This window comes from Pseudonaja textilis, chromosome 1, assembly GCF_049901715.1.
Source record: "Pseudonaja textilis isolate UNSWEBS1 chromosome 1, rPseTex1.2, whole genome shotgun sequence".
Lineage (NCBI taxonomy): Eukaryota > Metazoa > Chordata > Lepidosauria > Squamata > Elapidae > Pseudonaja > Pseudonaja textilis.
In genome coordinates, this window is record NC_141990.1 from 85,432,450 (window position 1) to 85,444,788 (window position 12,339).

The following is a 12,339-nucleotide window of genomic DNA, read 5'->3' on the forward strand; positions in this document are numbered from 1 at the left end:
CACAAATATCAGGCTCAAATTATCCTACTATAGAAATATTATGTGAAAGCTCAACTCTCTAGAAAAGGCTCCAGTGTTAGGAAAGAAGAGGATAACCAGCAGTACAGCAGATGGACTTAATTATGTTGGGAATGAGTATGCCATTAGAAGATTTGAAGGACCAAGTTGGGAATGGAACATTCTGGAGAGGAGCTATCTATATGCTTGTTAAGAGCTAACACCAACTTGATGGTGCATAATCAATCAAACAATCAATTATCATATTGTAAACTTCCCTTTCTGTATAATCCATCATGAAAGCCAGTTTAAAAAACTCTTTAAATAATGGAGTATCTGTCAGCAAATATTATCTGCTTTTACTTATTGAACAGAATAATTCTAGGGATGTTCACTTGGAAATTATCCTCATTTTATTCTGTTGGATTTATTTCCTATAAAATATTCCTAAAATAGCATTAACTTTTATTTTTTGCCTAGTAATGTTTCAACAGCAAATATATTAAAATATTCATAGATTCAGATGATCGTAAATGTATATCCTCACAATATCCAACTGAGTTAATATTGTATAGATTTGGAAAAAAAATTCAAATCAGTTTCCTAAATTAGATGCATTTTCAGTGTGTTTGGTTTTTTTATAGTCACAGCTAACATTTTCACTAAATAGCCTGTGTGTGCGTGTGCGTGTGCGTGCGTGTGTGTATCCTAATAGACTCAGTGGGAACTATCATTAGGTGAATATTTAGAGAATGTAACTCTGGGCAGAGATAAACATTTGAGAATCATTAACCTTAAGTCTCAAATGTTGCTTCCCTCTAATATAATTTTGTTGAGTTTGTCATTTCCTGCCCCAGGGTCTGGATGAATGATAATAAAATCAGAAAAATGCCTTCAATGAAATTAGCTAAGATTTACTTTTTGATGCTGACAGGTCTGAATTAAATCCCTGAGTTAATTCTGTCTGAAAGCTAAACAATAAGGAACATTGCCAAAGAATACCTTAACTCTGTTTCAGGCAATGTGTTAACATTTCAAAAGCTGCTTTATATCCTGTGGGCATCTCCAATTCTTGTAAAAGGTCCTGCTTGTGTCCTCAGTCTTGTCTTCTGACGGGCTTTTTTTAAAAAAATTGTCTTTATTCAAATTTCATGTCATTTCCTTTAGCTTTCGGCTTTGCGCTATGTATCCAAAGTATCTCCGTTTTAGCTTCATTACCACTACTTCCAATGAATGGTCTCATTTTACTCCATTTTACTTATTTAAAAGATTTTTATTGACTCCCATCGTTAGCAACTCTAGGTGGCTCATAACAGCAGTAAAATCAATAACTAAAACATCCATAAAAATAAACCAGGAGAACAATCAACAAAACCAAAAACCCTGCTCCTTAATCATCCCCTTAGGATGCCCTGCAGGAAGCTCCCATGACTCTCTCATGCCATTCATCCTGTCCTGTCCTGTCCTAGTGCCTCTGTAAAAAGCAGGTTTTAACAGCCTTCCAAAAGGGACTGCCTTCCCTCCCTCCTTTCATTCCAAATCATCACAGGGAGAATGATCCACAAGGTAGATGTCAGGGCTCAGGCATCCACTCCCATTCAAACCCCATCGAACCCCATCTCTCAGAGTTAAAAGAAAACCCTCTATCCCCATCTCTCAGAGTTAAAAGAAAACAAGATTTATTAGGAGTGATCATGCCGGTGCTGCCTGGGTGCAGCCAACTCTGAGACACATCATTCATTTCTCCCTTGACCCTGGTCTTCCCCCACCCCCTGGATGTATATTCTTCAATGGGACACATCCATAGCCAAGAGTCATCAATCATGCTCTGCAGTAATAATCTTGTGCGCCAGAAGCTTCAGCTGCCTAGCAATTATCTATGAAGCATTTAAGGAATGTCTTCAAGGACAGCCCCCTGTAAAACACATTGCAATAGTCCAAACAGGGAGTGACTAAGGTGTGAATGACTATGAATGAGGAAGGCCTCCTGGTCCAAGAAAGTATACAATTGGCATACAACTTGGATCTGTACAACGGTGCTCCAACACATGAGTGCCATTTATTCCTCTAGGAGGATCCTCAAATTGTGTACCAATTCAGTCCGAAGGAATGTCTGTCCAGAATCAGAGATGAAATATTATCAGGGTGGAAGTGAGGTGGAGGCTAAAATCCCAGAGTCACTCCATCTTGCTAGAGTTGAGTCAAAACTAGTTCCTTCCCATCCAGATCCTTAAGTCTCCAGGTACTTAGCCAGCATTGACACAGTATCTCCTGACTGGCCTAGAGTAGAGATTATATAATTGATTGTACTACCTTCCATGGATTGATGATATCACCCAGCAATTTCATGTTGATCTTGAAAAGAACAGATGAAAGCTTTGAGACCCGAACTATTCCACATATCAGGTAGCTATTGTTCAAGCTCTCCTTTCCCACTAACACTGAATGGAAATAAATGAAGAAAAAAAAAAGAAGGGGAATGAGAGTATGTTGAGAGTTATGCAGCGATAATTCAGTGCCAGAAAAATGAACACAGATAGCTGATGCTTCATTTAACATCTTTATAAACATAAGTAGATTTTGCAAACCAGTTGTAGATTTCTCCAACATGGAGCAAACTCAAACAGAAACGTGTTGTAGTTCAGAGCAGAGCTCCTGTCTTCAGCAAGCAAGCAAGTTAGTTTCATTTTCAATAGACAGATTCCGAGCTCAAACATAACTGCAGAATTGCAGAGCTTAACATAGAACGATGCCTTGGCTACGTTTAGTTTCAGTTTCAAGCCTAGGCTACTTCTAGTTTCAGTTTCCCAAACAGTCCTCATTGGCTGATTTAGTTGCTATGCTTATTCATTGGCTGACCTTGTTACCAAGCTCAATTCCAGTTCATGAATATACTCTGACAGAGTATTTACGCCATGACTGAATCAGATTACAGTTAGGCTCTTCCAATCATGTTACAGAAGTGATCTTAATTTGTTCAAGTAGTGTACTGACCCAAAGTTTCATGAGGAAAAAAAAGAAATAATTGATTTTGTACATTACATATTTTTTTCATTCCTAATAAGAAGTAATATGTAACTCTTTAGAACATAGAGTTGGAAAGGATTTTGGATGTCTTCTAATCCAATCCCTTGCTCAAGCAGTAAACCCTGTACTATTTCAGACAAATAGTTGTGCAGTGTCTTTTTGAAAGCCTCCAGTGATGATCCACCCACAATTTCTAAAGGCAAGCTATTCCACTGATTGCTCTCACTGTTAGGAAATTTCTCCTTAGATTTAGGTTGCTTCTCTCCCTGGTTAGTTTCCATCCATTGTTTCTTATCTTGCCTTTTGCTGCTTTGGAAAATAGTTTGCACTTCTCATCTTTGTAGGAGTACATATACTCAGGATGCTCAAGCAGGGTGTGCAATACAACGATTTTAAAACAAATAAATTACAATCACTAGCATTCAGGGGTGGGATTCAAATTTTTAAACAACTGATTGTGTGGGCATGGCTAAGTTGGGGGACATGGCTTGGTGGTCATGTTATTGGCTGAATGTGGCCAACTCAATATCACTCACATCGAGGCACACATCTCCTCGCCTGGCCTCTCATGACTATGGGGATGCTGCAACAGTCGTAAGTGTGAAAAATGGTCATAAGTCACCTTTTTCAGTGCCATTGCAGAGACTCAGAGTAACCCCACTTTGATTTTGCATGGTATTGTTGTAAATATTACACTAGAAGACCACAGAGAAAACTTTAGAGAAAACATACTATGGAGTGATTTTTAGCAAACCGTAAGCTCATCTCAGAAAACAACAAAACATGAGAAATATTCTTAAAATTGCTCCAACTTGACTCTCCTTGGTATAAGAGGAGGTAAGGAAAAACATTGTCAGATGTTCAAGATTGATGTAATCTTTTCAACATAGGCTAGGTAAGAAAACAGAACTTGCAAAAAACACTAGAATTCTCTTGTATTAAAATGCAATAAAAAGAAAATGTTTTAGTTTTTTAAAAAGTTTTAAGAACAGTCTCCAGGATTGTTTTTATCAATAAAAATGGAGTCCATCTTGCTTCTGGTTTGGGCTTCTTCGGCGACGGACCAAAATCCACGATCATGCATGGTTTCGATCCATGATCGCTGCCGGAGCACCCCGAGCCAGCTGGATTTGGGGCTAAGCCACCCCGCAGAGGTGGTGAAGGGGGGGGGAGACCACCAGCAGGGTTGAAGAGAGCTGCATCTCACCTCTCCAGCTGGACATTACTCCCTTGCCCGAAGACAGTTGCAGCGGTGGTCAGAAATGGCCACCTCAAAAAAAGAACCCAACCGGAAAAGATTGTGCAGGAGGAAGATAAGAAGAGAAAGCTTTGACTGATTGGGTTGAACTGAAAAAGTAACAGCATAAGGTACCCTGGTATTTGAACTATAAAAACATTGTTCCCAAAGAAGATTTCTGAAGCGGTGAAGGAGAGAGAAAAGGGAAAAGATCTGGTTTTTTTCTTTCCTTCCCCATACTCCATTCAGTAGCTACCGGGGACAACTTGTTTAATGAGAAAAAAATATGAAATTGAAATAGGACAAACAAAAATAAACACAATGATTAGAAAGATATTGAAACTTAGAAAAAGATATGTATTTGAACTTAGAAAGGAATGAGATAAATCAAAAACAAGGTTGAGAAAACTAAGGGAAGGGAAAAATCACTGAGAAAATGCTAAAATAGTAATAAGATATGGAATAGAATACAAAGATGAATATGAAATTGAGTTTGTGTCTATATGGAAAAGTGACAACCAGGGATCATGCTATTCTAAAAAAAAAGATATTTTATTTGTATTATGTTTTATGAAAACCCAAATAAAAATTTTTACAAAAAAAAAATGGAGTTCATCTTGTAATATCATATATGTTTCTAGATTTTCAAATGGACAACTATATCTTATTTGTAAAATATAGGCATAAAACCTTTTCTAGAAAATGTTGTCTTTCAACTGCCATTGAATTGACTCCCACTAGAGCACGGTTGTCAAACTCGCCACGTCATGTTGCCATCATGTGACTTTTTATGATTTTTTTTCCCATTTGTGGAACTGGGGTGGGTGTGGCCTGCATGTGATGCATCCAGCCCAGGGGCCGCCAGTTTGACACCCCTGCATTAAAGGATGTTGATATGGAACTTGTTTCTTTGGCCTGCTCTATTTGCTCAAGAAATTACACAAAGTTAGTCATGATAAAAACAATAGTCCATCCAAAAGGCTACTTCTGCTGGCTTTTGAAAGGCAGACCAAATCTTGCCCTTGAACAGTAGTTGGTCTTTCTAGACCAATACTTGAATAAATGTGATGCCTCTTCATGCTCCTCCTTTCTTTGGGAAAGTACTCCTCTTTTTCTATATCATTTTTCTTTGCTTTGAAATGTCATCTCTATCCCCAGAAAAGTACTAATAAACCTTGTGCATATGTATATATTTTTGTTTGTTTGTATATGTGCATTTGTGTGTGTAGAAGTATGGTATCTAATGTTTATAAACAATGAATGATAGGGATTGGTGTGATGGTTATTTATGATTGTCATATACGTTCTGTAAGCTGCATCTGGCAGAAGGGTCCATTTTACAAGCTGTACTCAGCCATCTTCCTTCTTTTACTGCGGAAGTCCAAATTAAGAGAAAGCCTTATTCAAATATTGGGGTTCATCCCACCCCAACTGTCCACAGAATATCTGTAAAATATAAAGTCATGGGCAATCTAAAAAAAGATGAGGCAAAATCTGTCCATTTTTATAAAGCAATACTTTTTCTTAAAGAAAACAAATTGCTTCTGGAAAAATAAGAAGCAGATAGAGGAGGAAGGTGGGTAGCAAAATTTACACTTTGATGCAGACAGCTGGTTTAATCAATGTTTCAGGTCTATGGTTTGCTTAAATTACTGATGACAGAAGTTCGTGAGAGACTTCTGGCTTTATGCCTTAGGCAGGAGGAGAGTTCATAGACTCTCAGTTTCTAGCCTGGCTGGTACCTAAACCACTAAACTAAACTTAATAGAAAAGAGGAAATGTATAGTAACAAATGTATGATCTGTACTTTGTGTAATATGAAATATTGCCTTGTTAGACCAGTCCAAAGGTCCATTCCACTTACTGTTCTTTTGCCAATAATGGGTAGCGAGATATATCTGGGGTCTGTTAAAGATGGTAAAATCCATCAATTGTAAGTACTTTTAATCAATATGTTTCTTAGATTTTAATTCAGAGCTTTCCAATAAATGCCTTGGATGCCTGGAACATCTACATATCAAAAATCTTTTCCTTCCATTCATCCATGGAAGATATAATCTGGGTAATAATATCATAAATGTATCAGATTTCCAATCTGAGCAGTACCTGTTGGTTGCAAAATAACAAAACTATTAAAAATACACTCAAACTCTTTGGAAAGGAATCAAGATGTTGATAGACATTGATTTAGGTTAGCAGAATGAATAGTAAGGGATTATGGGATTTGCAATCCAGCAATATTTGGAAGACTATATAGTTACTATCCCTGTATTGTGCAAAAGAGACACATTAAATCTATGTCTCACTACCACAACATAATTAGGCACTTGCCATTCACTCTTCTATCTACCTGCCAAAAAGTCCATGGCAGGATTTCACAGATATGAGCAGAAAATTTACAGCATGGGGAATTCTTGATCAGACACATTATACTGGACAAAAGAAAGAATAATTTTTTTCACTGAAGAGCTCTGTGAATCTTTGGTTGTTAATGGTAAAGCCCTTTGTGTCTCTGCCTTATATTAAAATGTTGAACAGTCTCCCAAGTGTTTTTTCCTCATGTTGTTTCTTTTCTGACTCTATCTCTTAGTTTTTTATGTGTATTACAGTTGGCCATCTGCTCCTATGGAACTAGACAGATAAACATATAAACAAAGTTGTGTTTGATTACCTAAGTGCCTTCCTTTCTGCTTTGGGATATTGTTGATTAAACTGAACATCTCAAAATTTCTGCTTTCATTTAGCTAGAGGATTTAGCAAGTGCTATAAAACCAGTAAGCACTTAGATCAAATTATGTTCTCTAAATAATGCAGAATCTTTACAATGTTGTATTTTGAAATTCTGCTTCCAGGAATCCTAGAAAGCAGTGTAAAGAAAGCCTACTGTGTTTCTCACATAATAAGGCCGGGCCTTATTTTTTTTGAGCCCTGAAAAAATGGCTAGGCCATCTTTTCGGGAGTGACTTAATTCTCCCCCCTTGCATCCTCATCTAGAGCGCCCCGTGGGCAGCCTTGCCACCAGCCATTCCTAATGGGTGATCATGGCAAAGCGCAGAGAGCTCCCTACTCCCACCAAACACCTTTGCTGCAGACCCAAGACCTTTGGCACCCGCCGCTGTTGCTTTCCCTTCTGCCCATTCCGCTGCCACGTTTGGAGCTGCCGCTTCCGTGTTTGGAATGCCGCTGCCATTTGGAGTGCCACCGCCATTTGGAGCACCGCCGTCATGTTTGGAGCTGCCGCTTCCGCATTTTGAGCTGCCACCGTGTTTGGAGTGGTGGTGATGCTCCAAATGGCAGTGGTGCTCCAAACAGCGGCAGTGCTCCAAACACAGAAGCGGCAGCTCCAAATGTGGACATGGCAACTCCAAACAGTGGCAGTGCTCCAAACAGCGGTGGGGTTCCAAACGTGGAAGCGGCAGCTCCAAATGCGGGCATGGCAACTCCAAACAGTGGCAGTGCTCCAAAAAGCGGCAGCACTCCAAACATGGAAGCGGCAGCTCCAAACGCAATGGTGGCATGGGCAGAAGGGAAATCAACAGCGGTGGGCGCTGAAGGTCTTGGGTCTGCTGCAAAGGTGCTTGGCAGGAGTAGGGCGCTCTCTGCGCTCTGCCATGATCGCCCATTAGGAGCAGCTGGCGGCAAGGAATGGCTGCCCATGGGGCGCTCCTAACGGCAAGTGCCCCCACCCTTCCCCCTTATTTTGCATGTTTTAAAATAGGCCTAAATTTGGGAGGAGCGGCTTAATTTGTTTTTATGCCAATAAAACATGCTGGGCCTTCCTATTGGTAGAGGCCGTATTGTTGGAGAAACACAGTATATGTTTCAGCAATCTTGTCTTTAAGGAAGCAAAGTAGCAGAATTTTGGGTTCTCTTATACAATTCTTTTTTATAAAGATGTTTGAAGTAGTGCTCTATAGTGCTCCTTTCTCTGTTGGTTTAAAGAAACCCATTTAATCAGGATTCATGATTAAACAAATTGTCAAATGCAGATAAGTATGTGGTGGCTAACAGACATATAATTTCCATATCTTTCAGGATAGCTATAATGCAGGGGTGGGATTCAAATTTCTTAACAACTAGTTCTGTGAGTGTGCCCTAATTTGTGGGTGTGGTTTGGTGGTCATGTGATTGGCTAGGCATGGCTTGTATTGTAAATGTTTATGTAAATATTGTTTTTTTTTAATAAAAAAGATCAACTTTTACCCAAAATCAGGCAAAGCAGACAGGCAGATTGAATTACTTGCAGAATCACAGATTCACTCACAGATCTACCTTTCTGCAATCTGCTGCCTGAGTCTGCACTGAAAAATAGAAGCTTCAGTCCTAAGGAAGGTTCAGCTCTGCTCTCAGGCCAGTGTTGTGATTTGCCGGTTCTCTGAACTTTGCAGAATCATAACAACCGGTTCTATAGAACTGGTCCGACCCAGTAGAATCCCACCCCTGCTATAATGTCACTGGAACATCAGAAGCTGATTTAGGAGAAGGAAGTGAACCATTCATTCATTCAGAACCAGGTTTATCAGACATGGGTGGCATGGTTTGTCTTCTTGGCCATAGCTACCACCTATTCACTGAACAAGAGATGTGAGTTGAAAAAGACCCCCTGATTCCACGCATGTCATATGCATGGTGCTCTCATTTTTTAAACTGGCCTAACTAATGAATAATCAAAATAAACTCTTTTCACCAAATATGAAGTTTTTTTTAAAAAAAAAAACTAGCAGAGGTGGAAAAGGCCCCCTTAGCTGCAAATGTAAATTGAAGCTAAGATGTATCACATTTGTGCAAACAAAAGTCTGATTTTTCTATCTTTCCTTGTTAACATCTAGAAGTCATTTGGGTTTTTGCAACAAAGATACAATTCAGCTTCAAACTTTGCCAGCAGCTGAGTGTATTTACTTTAAGAAGTCCCATCTTTCCATATATATTTATTTGCAGTAACTGAGTACTTTTCATAAATTGCAGGCTACTTTGGCAGATTATCTATCAGATTTATTTATTTTCGTTTACAGTGAGCCTTCACTTATTACCAGCTGTAAAATTCACTACAATGAATCATTAAAGTATGGATACTTAATATAATTAAGGAGAAAGTTTGCTCACATAAAATTTATGTTCGTGCCCCCGACCCCAGCTTTTGTGCAATTGAGTCAATTAAGTTGAAATAAAGTTCCTATGGAGGCAGCTCCACATTACCAAGCTTTTATTTAATTATTAAATGTTCAAAAGGTTGGTTAGACATCAATCAGCTCTTAGTTTAAGCTAATTAAGAATCTATGGCTGAATACGCCAAATGAAGCTCTATTAATTCTTACTCTTTACATTGTTTTAATGAGCTGGGTTAGCTCATATGCTCCGAGAATCATTAATGTTGTCAAACCAGCATTTTAGTATAATCTTGTGGTTGATTATAGAATTAAAATGAACTTGATGAATAAATTATTGCATTCTTCAAAAGATAATCACAATCAGGATGTCTTGACTTGTTCATGAATTGTTCCACCTAGCTTTTCTTTTTTACATTAAAACAAAGTTTTGCAGATATAAAATATCCAGCACTATTGATATTTGTTACCTAGTATAATGATAAATTCTATGAAATATTGTAGCCTAGTTATTTGAAAACTGCAAGCAATTTTACAATTTTAAAATTGGGGATCTTGCTCCATGATGTTAAGATGCTTAACCATTGATTTACTAATATGGGGTACTAGCTCTATACCTGTGCTTCACTAAAAAACTATGTGACCAGGCTTATTTTTGGGGGAGGAAAATAAAGGGAAAAAATTGTGCCTCTGCCTACCAGCATCCATTGGTATTGATCTGGCTAGCATCCTGTCAGTGTGTGAGAGAGTCAAGGGCTGTTTGGAAACTGAGACAGTATTTGCTGTGTGAGCAAGAAGGAGACAGCAAGGAGCCTGGGCCTGGTTAGCTCAACTGTTCCGTACTAAAGGTGCTTGGCATTGTGAAACTAAAACAGAAACTCCTCTCCTCTGCTTGTATTTTGCATTTGGAACAGATTTCTTTTCAGGTGGGGAGGGGGAGTAGAACTCCTTAGCATCAGAGCATATTAATAATAATATATGAAATACTAATGCTCTGATGGTCATTTTGAAAAATCCTTTCTTAGTGAGCACCTAGAAGCCAAATACTTGCCAAATTTCAAGTTTGTAGGCTTCATGGTTCTGGAGATTTTGTGATGATGCATGAGTGGTATTTCACTTATATATATATATAGATTCCAGTTCTTATTCCTAAGTTCAGGGAAATATTCAATATTTACCTTAGTAATACTTTAATTTATATATTAAAAATATTGTATATTCAGAATAATCCCAAAATTCATTTCAACGTTAATAGCAATTCAGGAGTTTTTGATTGGACCAAGCTGTACAATCATAAGGTTCTCTATATGGATTTACCACCATTATTTAATGATTATTCATTATGTTCTCTATTCTATACTTCTAAATAATGGAGGAAAAGACTCAATATTCTTTCAACAATGACAGTTTGATCATGATCCAATGAGGTGTTAATCTCCATTTCTTTTGATGTTTACACAGAATTTATTCATTTATTTAATTCAATTTACACATATAAGTCAACTTTGAACCAGTTTGGGGTGTCTTATGCTATCGAAAAACAAGATTGGACCTAATGCAGAGAATGTGGGGGAAGTCAAGAAAGGAACTCTTTTGATGGAATAAATTTGATAAAAAATAAATAAATATTGCTTCATCCAGGGGGAGCAAGAAGAACAGAGACTATCTGCAGTACTGGTTCTCCCATATTTCAAAGAGCTCTGTACATGATCAGAATAAAAATCAAGGTTCCCTAATCCCTAGTTTGTGGACTGGCACTGATCCACGGCATGCCAGAAGCGAAGCCCCATCCAGGGGGTGCAGACAACACAGAAAACCATGCCTTCTCTGTTACACAGAAAAACTATTCTCCACGGAACTGGTCCCTGGTGCCCAAAAGTTTGGGGGTCACTGATATAAAGGACATTCAGAGAAAGGTGCTAGCCCATCAAGATAGACCAGGTCACAAGACAGGTATCCCTTTATTGTAGTAAGATAGAATAAGGTAGAATAGAATTTTGAACTCCTGTACAAGTTTCTATTTGTCCCATTTTATACTAAACTAAATCAAGGTGTTTTGATAGTTAACAGTGGGGTTATTTTGAACTTTTTAAAATCTTATACTCCCCTCTTTCTCAGGACTGTGTAATCTTTGGTCCAAGTACACCTGAACAGTTTCTTCAATGTCAAGTTTCCACCAAAGGATTTTTTAAAAGTATAGATAGAAAAAAAAATCTGCCACTTAATAGTCTACAAAGTTCATCATTTAACATGGCTTGATGTTCGCAAGTCATCAGTTTGGACTAGAGGCAAGGGAGAATCTGTCATTCTTTTACCAGCCTTTTACATGTCAAAGAAAATTGGTCTCTTTTTCCCAATTCCAAATATTGGAGACTTGAAAGAAAAAGGTATTAACAGAAAAAGCAAAAATAGACCCATGAGGAGAATAGGGCCCCCAGTCACATTTGATCATGGCAATATATATTGCTTTCCTCAGCCTCTCTCCCTCTCTCTTTCCCTCTCCCTCCCTTCCTCCCTCCTTCCACATCTTGCATTTTGGAACCAGCTGGGGGGAAATGTAAAAATCTTGCAAAATACCTATGGAGATTCTTAGTCATCCAGGTCATGGTTGTCCCAAAAGTGCTTTTTCAAGAAGCAACTGGACTTTCTGGTTTTTCTTTGAAGATGTTTCGTTTCTCATCCAAAAAGCTTTTCCAGCCAATGTATCTCACCAAGTACATTTGCGAAGGAGCTTCAAGCATTCTCTTAAACCAACAGCTAGTTCTTGAGTTCAAATACCCATGTGAATCAGTCACAAAACAGTCATTCTTTCTCTATTAGTCTGTATGGAAGTTGACAGATGGCCTTGCCTGTGCTTTCAGAAGCAGATGGTTAAGAAAAAATCATGCAAAACACATGAAAGATTTAGTATGCTCTGAGTGATGGTATCTTTCTTAAATGCTCTAGGCTGTTCTGCCAAATCTTTGATCAGAT